This window comes from Eriocheir sinensis, chromosome 40 (assembly GCF_024679095.1).
Source record: "Eriocheir sinensis breed Jianghai 21 chromosome 40, ASM2467909v1, whole genome shotgun sequence".
In the NCBI taxonomy this organism is placed as follows: domain Eukaryota; kingdom Metazoa; phylum Arthropoda; class Malacostraca; order Decapoda; family Varunidae; genus Eriocheir; species Eriocheir sinensis.
Window position 1 is genome coordinate 12,029,676 of NC_066548.1, and position 11,076 is coordinate 12,040,751.

General features: G+C 43.1%; 1 non-coding gene across 1 annotated transcript; it reads left to right on the forward strand.

Moving 5' to 3' along the window:
- Positions 1-10,742: 10,742 nt before the first annotated feature.
- On the forward strand, positions 10,743-10,815 carry Trnar-ucg (transfer RNA arginine (anticodon UCG)). Its single transcript has one exon. It is a non-coding gene; the product is annotated as a tRNA-Arg (tRNA).
- Positions 10,816-11,076: the final 261 nt, after the last annotated feature.

Sequence of the window (11,076 nt, forward strand, 5' to 3'; positions counted from 1 at the left end):
GCTTCTCGCAGCCCCTCCCTCACATAGGCCTCGCTCACCACTTCCTTTGACCGCCACCGCCTCATCCATGCCTCTCTCTCTTTCTCTCTCCACCATCTCTGTAATCCACCCCCAGAATTATGTTGTTAGTGTCAAGTGTTAGAGAGAAATGGCATAAGAGAAGGTGTTGGTCATGCTTGTACTTCTTAGCCTCCCTGTACTCTCTCTTCGCCTTCTTGAATGTGGACTGTGAGATGTATTTTAAGTATGGGGATAGAAAAACTCTCATACACTTCAATCTTTATCTTATATCCTCTTCTTTAATCCATTTAGAATTAAGTTGTCATTGGGTATTTATCGCCCCCCCCCCCCCACAAAAAAAAGAATGTAATATGAGGATAGAAAAATACTTAATCCTCAGCCGCAATGGCATAGCTAGGTATCTAACAATGGGGAACACCTAGGGGTCACAGGCTCACAGCTGAGTATGGGGGGCACTAGGCAAGTTGAGCTAAGGGTCATTCTGATTCCACATAAAAGGTCACTTGGACTTATTCAAAGGTCAGATGACTCAGCTCAATCATAGGTATTAGGTCATGAGCAGGTTGGGGGCAGTTCGGGGGACACTTGATTCTCATGGGGTTGCACGCGTCCTTCCCGGTGTGGCCCCGCAGCTACATCACTGCGTCAGCCGCCTTCTGCTTCTTAGCCTTCTCCATTCATTGTTTAAATAAATGTTTTTGATGTTGATTGTTTTAAGGAATGGGACAAGGAAGGAAAAAAAACTTTACCCTCCCTTTTTTATTAGGGAATTTTGGCCCAAGTATTTTATTTTACGTACGAAGGCAAGTAAGAGGATTTCATTATTTATTATTAAAAAGAAGGAGCATGAGAAGACATAAATCATTCTCCCCAGTTTTGTGTTAACAGATCACTCCGTCCTCAGTGTTTAAAACCATTACTTAGGGAAACAAAGCTTTCTCTTATATTCCACCTGTTCCCTGTTGCCATCCCTCCTCCACCCTTCCTTCATCACCCATGCCATCATCACCACCATCACCTTCGCTTCCTCCATCACCATCCCAACACAACTAAGTATAGAAAGACCCACACCACCGACACTACCCACCACCACCACAACCACCACACACCGTACCCCCACGTAAACCATTACACACTGCCCTACACTCTTCACCCGCACCCCTCATTACCCCTCACTCCCTGTCTTACATCCACCCCCACCCACCCACACCCGCCCAATGAGCCAGTCAGTCAGCCAGCCAGCCACCTCATGTCCTCCTCTCCCGGGAACAAGACAGGCCCTTACGCCGTGCCAAATACCTGTTTTTTTGATGTTTCGTACCGAGTGTGAGCGTGCTGGTCGACAGGTGGTCTCTCTAAACGGTGACACAATTAGAGTTTATTTGTGAACTTTGCCGGTCATTCCTGGAGGAGGCGGTGGTGGTGATGGTGCAGGGTGTGGCACGTGCTTGGTGGCGCTGACGAGGGGAGGAGATTGAAAGTAGGGTAATGCGAGGAGAAAGAAAGCGAACTGAACAGAGGAGAAAGAATATTGTGTAAGGAGGCATGAAAGAATGTTAGGTAATGTATGTAAAGAATGTTATGTATGAAAGAAATTGGAGATCGTAATGGCGCTGAGAGGAGGAGATTTAAAGTAGGGTAAAGCGAGGAGAAAGAAAGTATATTGAACAGAGGACGAAGAGAGTTATGTAAGGAGTTAGGGAAGAAATTGAAGGCCTTGATGGTGCTGAGAGGAGAATGATAGTATATTGAACAGAGGACGAAGAATGTTATATAAGGCGTTAGGAAAGAAACTGAAGGCCTTGATTGTGCTGGGAGGAGAAGGAAAGTAAAAACAGGTGAGGGAGCACAAGAGTAAAGCGTTAAGTAGGGAGATAGGGAAAATGAAACTGAAAATGTTAAAATGACATTCGAAGAGTAAAGAGTAAAGAAGAAGAGAAATGGAATAAGTTAGAAAAGAGAAAAAAAAGTGTAAGTGAAACAGGAACTCTATAATGGCTCCTTCCTTCCTTCCTTCTTTCCTTTTCACCTTCACTCATTATCTGTTTCTTTCACCCCATAATGTCTGTTTCCTTCCTTCCTTTTCACCTTACCTTATTATATATTCGTTGGGCTCTTTCTTTCACTTACTATGTCTGCTTACTTCCTTCTTTCCCTCCTTACCTTTCTTCTTTAAATCCTTCTTCCCTCTTTATCTCTTCGTTAGACTTTCTTTTTCACCCTATAATGGCTGCTTCCTTCCTTCCCTCCTTACCTTCCTTCTTCATCTCTTCACTGTACTCTCTCTTTTTCTTTTCTTACTTCATCATTTATTCAGCGTCTTGTTCTTGCTTAATGGCCGCGCCCTGTTAGCATGCGTCACGGGCTGCTGGGGATGTAACGGGCTCGGGAAGGACTTGTTATTCCTACGTAATTACATTTTTTCCCTCTACTTACTCGATGACTTACGGGAAAGGTATTCGAGGGGTGGCAGGTATTTCTGTTGCTGGGGAGGCAGGTTGTGGTGGAAGGAATTATACGATAGTTACAGAAAGGTGTGTGGCAGGGGTATATGGTAATTGATCGTCCAGGTGGTAGGGAGATGGCAGAGTGTGACAGGAGCATAGGAGATTGTGGAAGGGGACAGATGGCAGAAGGGGTGTGGCAAGGGGGATATGGTAGTTGATGGCACAGAGGTATGGCAGAGAGAGAACGTGACAGGAGCATATCAGATCGTGCCAGAAATGAGACAGGTGTGTGACAAGTGGTGGCACGGTATAGCAGGTGAATGCAGGGAGATGGTAAAGATCGGGGGTAGGATACGGTAGTGGTGGCAGAGAAGATAAATGACAGGTGGTAGCAAGGGGATGGCTGATGTTGGCAACTGTATGGCAGGCTTTAGAGGCAAGATGCGTGACAGTGGGGAGCAGGAAATGGTAGATGGTGACAAGGAAAGTCTCGGCAGGGAAGATAAGTGACAGGTGGTAGCAATGATCATGAGTAACAGGTGATGGTAAGGAATGACAGGGGGTGGCAAGGGAGGGGTATGAGTAATAGGTGATGGTAAGGAATGACAGGGGGTGGCAAGGGAGGGGTATGAGTAACAGGTGATGGTAAGGGATCGCAGGTGGTGGCAGGGGAATGGTAAGTGCCGGCAGGGGAGATGAAGGGAAGCTCGTGGTATGAAATCGCTGGTGGGTGAAGATGATGGCAGGGGTAATGGGAGCCAGGTGGTAGCAGAGGGTGACAGCTGGTGGCAGTGGGAAAGCAGATGGTGGCAGGTGGTTGCTATAGGGTACGGCAGGGGATGGTGGCAAAGGCTAGTACACACAAAAAAGTAGTACATAAATGGAGACAAAATTAAAGTAAATTGTATGTTGACCTGGGAGATTTTTCCCCTGACACACAAGCATAACATACTCTCTAAAACAAATTAACAATAGTGAACCATATTTAAAAAGCCTTCTCGAGATTATGTCAGAATTTTAAAACGCTCAGGCACAGAGTTCCACAAATTCTATCAGAGCTCCGAACGAATAAACTCGCCGGAATTTCTCACGACAAAGATTCCCGAGTATTTTTGCCTTTCAAACTTCACCAAGCAAGCGAGTGAGCAAGCCAGCCAGTCGTGTTTGAGTTGAGAGAAGGATTAAGCAGTTTTCCTCCTCCTTGGCTCCTGCTTTTACACGCCATCCATATTACATGAGTTAATCCCAAAATTTTTCCTCGCCAGTTCAGCAGCGTCTCGGTTTAGCTGGAACGTCGACTTAAAATGTTTTGCTCGAGCGTCGACTTAATTCATTGCTTGAGACGAGGGACCTGAGTGAATGAAGACCAACTACTACTACCACTATTACAACTACCACTACTACTACTACTACTACTACTACTACTCTTACCTGTGTTCGTACGTTCGCCCGTGCAGGTAAATATGAAATAAGCAAATCTGTGTGCTACGAGAAATGACAAAAAACGGCATGAGATAAATAACTAATGAAAGAACGTATATAAATAACACACACAAGTTTTTTTTTTTTGAGAGAGAGAGAGAGAGAGAGAGAGAGAGAGAGAGAGAGAGAGAGAGAGAGAGAGAGAGAGAGAGAGAGAGAGAGAGAGAGAGAGAGAAAAGGGGGGGAGGGGGCTGCAAAAAAGAAGAAAAAAACTAGCGGGTTAGACCTTCACGCGTCACACTTCCTTGCTAGACAAAACGTGTGCCTCTTTTTTTTTTATAATTTTGGCTTCACACTCAGGTTGTAGTAGTAGTAGTAGTAGTTGTTGTTGTAGTAGTAGTAGTAGTAGTAGTAGTAGTGTGTGTGTGTGTGTGTGTGTGTGTGTGTGTGTGTGTGTGTGTGTGTGTGTGTGTGTGTGTGTGCCTGTGCGTGTGCGTGTGCGTGCCTGCCTGCCTTCTGTTCTTACCCAAGCCAATACGGTCTGGTGTGGTAAAAAGTAATGCGTTTTGCAATACGACTCTATCACAGCAAATAACAAGCCTCGAGGCGCGAAAGAAAAGGTAAACACGAGATGAACGTCCTCTGTTACACCACATGTAAACCCCCGCCCCCGGAGCACCTGTTATAAGCTTGCTACACGGCCGTATATCTGGGCGCAGTTCCTTGCAAGTGCGAAGAAAGGCAAACTTATTCTCATATAGAGTTAGGATTTTATTGAGTTGTAGTTCTTTTTTCGTGTGTTACTTCTTGAATTTTTGTTAGTGGAGTGGACTTGTTTTTTGTTATTTTCTTTTATTTATTATTGTTTTTGTTTAGTTTCTTTTTGTTTTTCTTCTTCTTTTTCATTTTCTTCTTCCTCTTCTCCTTCTTCTTCTTCTTCTTCTTCTTCTTCTTCTTCTTCTTTTTCATATTCATTTTCTTTTTCTTTCTTCTTCTTCTTCTTCTTCTTCTTCTTCTTCTTCTTCTTCTTCTTCTTCTTCTTCTTCCTTCTCGTCATTCACCTCCTCATTATCATCATCATCATCATCATCATCATTACCATCACAAGTCCACTGCTGCAGATCAAACACATTTACTAATGCCCTTCACCTTTCTCTCTGATATTATGAGAACATTCGATCCGGATTTTAAACTGATCTATGTTGACTTTAATTTAATTTGTTATATACATAGCAACATATTAATAATTCTCTGGTTATCTTGCAACATTGAAATCATTGCATAATAAATTGATGATTGTAATAAACTAAATATCAGCAGTTGTAACAATATGCAAAGTAAAACATGAAAAGTACAATGGACTAGATATATAAAAGGATAATGCATGGTGGGACGAATAACAGCAACCACTACCACAATCACCTACAACAACAACAACAACAACAACAACAACAACAACAACAACAACAACAGAAATAACATACAGGTTTCTCGCTGCAATAAATACTTTGTCTTAACCTGATTTACTTTTGCTGGGAACTAAATACTTGTAGCAAAACTTAAATGAGAGATTCCTGGTGGGTGCAAGGGACGAGGACATCGGGGGGTGGGTGGGGCGAGTACAGCGGGGGATGGGAGGTCGAAGGTAGGGGCGGGGGGTCGCCTATGCCTTTTCATCGAGGTCAAAAGCTTCGTCCTCGACTCACATTCGGGGTCACATTTTATCCTCAGGCGATCAAAATTCCAGTATGGCTGATGACGCTGTGGTCATGACGCGGCCTGACCCAATAGTTAGAGAGAGAGAGAGAGAGAGAGAGAGAGAGAGAGAGAGAGAGAGAGAGAGAGAGAGAGAGAGAGAGAGAGAGAGAGAGAGAGAGAGAGAGAGAGAGAGAGAGAGAGAGAGAGAGAGTTTGTCTTTTTCATATGTTATTTGTTAACTAAGAGTGATACAGATATACAGTATAATAGATGATATAGATAGACAAATTGATAGATGGATGCGATAGATACATAGGTAGAGATCAATGTAGATAGGCAAACAGATGACGTGATCGATGAGACAGATGGTTAGTTAGATAGACAGGTAGATAGAACTGTAGATAGATTGATAGCTGAACTGATATAGATAAATAAATAAAATAAATGGGGACATAATTATTATATCTTTCGGCCACCTCTTTGGATTCTTTTTAGGAGCAGCGAGTAGCGGGCTTTTTTTTTATATTATTGTTTCCTTTTTTGTGTGCCCTTGAGCTGTCTCCTTTATTGTAAAAAAAAAAAAAAAATATTGCAAACACATTTCACTCCTCATTTTCCCTCCAACACCTCTCCCTGGTTCCCTCCTTCCCTCCTCTTTCACTCCCTTACTCATTCTCTTTCCTCCCTTCTTTTCTTTCCTCCACTCCGCCATTCTAACTCTACAATCTCCCTCCTCCTCCTCCTCCACTCCTTCCCACCCCATTGCCTTTTTTCCTGCCTTCTTCCCCCCTCCTTTCGCTCCTCTTTCACATACCAATCACTGTTTTTATTTTTCCCCTCCTCCTCCCCTGACAGGAAAGAGAGATAAAGGAGCGACATGTTCACGATAAAACAACTGCGTGCCAGAAACTTCGACGCTTTATTTTTGCCCAGAAGATAGTTGAGGGAGAGAGGCAAAGGGAGGGAGAGGAGGAAAGGTGGAAACGGGGGAAGAAGATACAGGGATGGAAGGAAGCGAATGGAGGAAGGAAGAGGGGGTGAATGAAGGGGATGAATGGAATAAAAATAGTCAGTAGAGTTGAAAAGGCAGTAAGGGAAAGGAAAGGTGCATTTTGGAAACGAAGGAAGATACAGGGATGGAAGGAAGTGAATGGAGGAAGGAAGAGAGGATCAATGGAATAAAGGTGAAGAATAGTTGAGTGAGAGAGAGACACTGGAAGAGAGGATTGATGGAAACGGGAAAAATACAGGGATGAAAGGAAACAAAGAAATGAAGGAATGAATGAAGGAAGGAAGAGGGTGGATGAAAGGGATAAATGGAATAAAATTTAAGATAGGGAGGGAGGAAAGATGGAAGAGTGGCAACGAAATATAAAGAGAGAATGGAGAGAAGCAAAATAAACAAAGGAAGAGGGAGGGTGAAGGAGAGAAAGGATTGAGGCTGGTTGAGGTGGAGACATAACGAAGAAAGAGACGGGTTTGAGAGTGGAAATGGAAAACAGGGAGATGGAAAGATGAATAGGAAAGAAGAAACAAAGTGAAGGAAAAGTATATAAAGAAATGCGAGTAAATGTGAAGATGATTGAGGTGGAGACATACGAAGAAAGAGAAGGGTTTGAGAGTAGAAATAGAAAACATGGAGATGGAAGGATGACTAGGAAACAAGAAACAAAGTGAAGGGAAGGAATATAAATTAATGGGAGTAAATGTGAAGATGACTGAGGTGGAGACACAAGGAGAGAGGGAAGAAGATTGATTTTTTTTAGGTGTTTGCTTTTCTAGTTGTGTCAATTATTTTTTTCCACACATGCAGTCGTAATTTATTTGCATGTATACGGCTGTTCAAATGCTGATACCATGTTATCTTATAAATTAACAAACGTATTCATTAGCAAGTGTGCAGCATCTGAATATGCAAGACTGCTTCATTCACATGCATGTTTTTAAGTCAGGATTTCAAGGCTGTTAATAAAACTATACTCACATTCGTTATAATTGAGTATGTAATCGAAATGTTCAGATATTGTTATTTTGTCCACCATATACCTAAAATACTCTCATAGAATAGGAATGACTTCTCAGCACTTTTTTACAGCAAAGGAAGGAGTTCAACGGCAAAAGTAAATAAAAACAAAAACAAGGTCCCGTGCAAAAATAGATAAACAAAAAAGCCCAATGGCACTGCTCCTGTTAAAAAAAAAAAAGTAGAGAATAGTGGATGCAAGAGAGGTGAATTTCGGATGGAGAGGTTTTGTGATACTCCTCTGAACATATGTATATCATCAATCTGAACCTGATTATTCCAAGGCCTCCCTAGTGACACGTCGCGGCTCCAATCATACCCAGACAGCCTAACACGGGGGACTGAAGCCACATGAGATTTTAGCATGTTATTTGTTTACCTGCTGCTTTCAACGTCATTTAATCATCTCTAGTTGCATGTATATCCTCTCACTTCCTCTCGAGGAACACCCATACCATGAACATCGTTAAAAAAAGAGCTAGTGACGTAAGGAAGCACTATAATGTTGTAATTGGGTGAGAAGTGTTCACGGGAAGACCATGAAAACATCGTCTGTCAGAGCTTAGCGACACGTGCGCATGTCATTTTTCTTGTTTTTCCAATCCCATTTGTGGCTATCGAGCAGCTGAATGTATCTTATCTATTTCAGGTATCTTATTGCAGTCTTATATATCGGTAATAACTTTTATGCCTTTTTATATCAGTTATTTTCTAGTTTGTTACTATATTCAACCATTTGCTGTTCTCTCTCCTACGTATGTCCTGACTTGCCATATATTGATTTAATTGCCTCCATTATGTTATCTATTTCTGTCTGTTCTCTTATTCATATGCTGTTTTCTTGTCAGTTAATAATTCTGCCTGAGTGTTAGCGTCATTGTGGTGGTGTGGTGGTGTAGTGACGGGGTGGCGGTGGGGGTGTTGGACGTATTAACTCGCAGCTGCAAAATAGTTCGCTGCGAGGGTCAACTTGTTATACGTTTACTATATTTCACTCACTGCTACCGTTTACTTGTCCTCTTTCGCCTCCATCGCACACACATCAGAGAAACATATCTTAACAATAGAAGGCAATACCTGGGCGTTACAGCAAACGAATAGGGCAGATTTTACAAAGAATTACCTTAACCTGATGTTCACTCAGTTCTTGTTTGCTTGGTCTGTTGGTCTGGTGTGTTATTAATTTGGTCTTTTAACTCCAACGCATGGCACAGAGTTTAGAGAACCACTTGCATGCGAGCAATATCAACCATCACAAAGATCACAAGTAGACAAAGTAAGACAAAACCTGGCAACTTCGACACGTCTCTCTGCCGTGGATTCCCCAGTTCGCATGCGCGGTGGACACTAGAGCGACATATATCGGCGAGGAGGTATTTCTCGCAACGGCGGCGTGCAGGAACATTCATGATTTACAGTGGATAGAGTTGCAGAGAACGAAAAACACGCTTTTTTTCATTTATACATAGGCATTTGTTCGTTTTTTTTTTCTTATTTGCTTAGTATGAACACTTATATGCTCGATTACGTAACAAGATAACTAGCATAACTTGGTAGTCAATGATGCGCTGAGCCGAAAATCTTGTCATCCAATATATGCAATTTTGAGAGCATGAGAAAATGCTTATTATAAATTTGAAGCCAGTAGACGCTTTCACGGAAAATGACAAAACAAATACGGTTCAGTAAGTTTCAGATACCTATTTTCCACCGCTCGGTAACCACGGGGTACAAATTTTCCAGCCAGGCGCAGGAGTCATGTCAGAGTATCGAGACACCTACTTCCTCCTCCTCCTCCTTCCAAAATGGACCTCTCTTTTGGCCACTCTTCTCAACTCTTTTTCATAGGGGCAGTGATTAGCGGGCTTTTTTTTTTTTTTTTTTTTTTTTTTTTTTTTTTTGCCCCTGAGCTGCTTCCTTTACTGTAAAACAAATAATGTTACCACCCACCACACTCCCCCCACCTCCTCCCTCGCCGCGCCGCCATCATCCAGTGCTCCTACTCTGTGATCGCCCGCTATCGTAATCGAGTGTCATCGACCGCCCCGCCCCGCCGTGGCTCATCCCGTGGGGAGGAAAGGCGCCCATAGACCACCGGGAAGTGAAACAGGTGAGGAGGAGTGGCGGGAAGTGCGTGCAAGGTGGGAAATGAGGGTGTTTTGTGCGGAAGGGTGGTAGACCGCTGCTTGCTGTCACGCTCCGCCACGGGACGGCGGGTGGGAGGTGTGGGGTGCCTCAGGGCGTCACGAGAGTACTCTGGAGATAGCGTTTAGCCTCTGGCCGTGCATGATGAGTCTGGCTCGCGGTATTGTTCCATAGTGATAAGACAAGGTGTGAGGAAGGCGCGGGGTTGGCTGTCGGTATTGTTCCATAGTGATAAGAAGAGGTGTGAGGAAGGCGCGGGGTCAAGGTAAGGGTGATGATGCTGAGTGCTTAAATTTTCTCCTCCCAGCCATGGCGTGCCCATTAGCCCTGACTCCCCGTGTTCATGCTTGGGTTAACGCTGGATTACAGAGTGTGGCTCAATTCTGACATTAGGTGGATCATTTAGTAACTACGAAGATGAAAATTAAGTCATGTCTTAATTTCTTAGTTCGTGTTATAAAATGCTCCCATGATTAGTGTTTTTGTTATTTTATGTAAATTGAAGTAAATGTGATTTTTTCTTCTTTTGCTGTTGGTCTAATATCATGCTTGTGCTTAGAGAGTTAAAAAAAAAATCATTATTTTATTTGTCCCGTGACAAGTGACACACTGGGTTATTGAGGTGGTGGTGGCGGGGACGCTGGGAACGAGGGATGTAGACCGTTCATCACAGGTGGGCCAGATCACCTCAATGACGCAACTAGGGAACGAAAGGGCCAGTAATGGGAGGAAGCTGCAGCCATGGCCACCCCGTGATGGCTGTGTGCTATATGAATCCAATATTTTAATTTTTAATATTTCAAGACGATAAATCAATGGTGGTAAATTAAGAATATTATCAGTGTGCAACAAACGTGTCTATCGGTTGTCCTGGTGTACGTAATGGTGGTATGCAGTGTTGCAAATGTAATTATCGTAAACTTTTAAATGGTGGTGATGTAGCTTTAAGAGACATTTGAAATATACTCGTAACCGGTTTTAAATGTGGCCGTGTGGCCTAATGGATAAGGCGTCGGACTTCGGATCCGAAGATTGCAGGTTCGAATCCTGTCACGGTCGGAGTGACTTTTTGATTTTTTAGAAACAAATTATTTCGTTTCATCATGTCAGTGTGGCTTAATGGATAAAAATCGATTCACATCGGGAGGTTGCAGGTTTGAGTCTTGTTACGGTGGGCGCCATCGGACTCTGATCTTATTACTCTTTATTATTCTCTGAAGCATGACCATGTTATATAGCGTTGTGACTCTTTAGTTTTATTGCCGACACTCAGTAGTTACGTTGGGTGGAGCGGCTGCCACGTGTGCGTGGGTGTTGGGC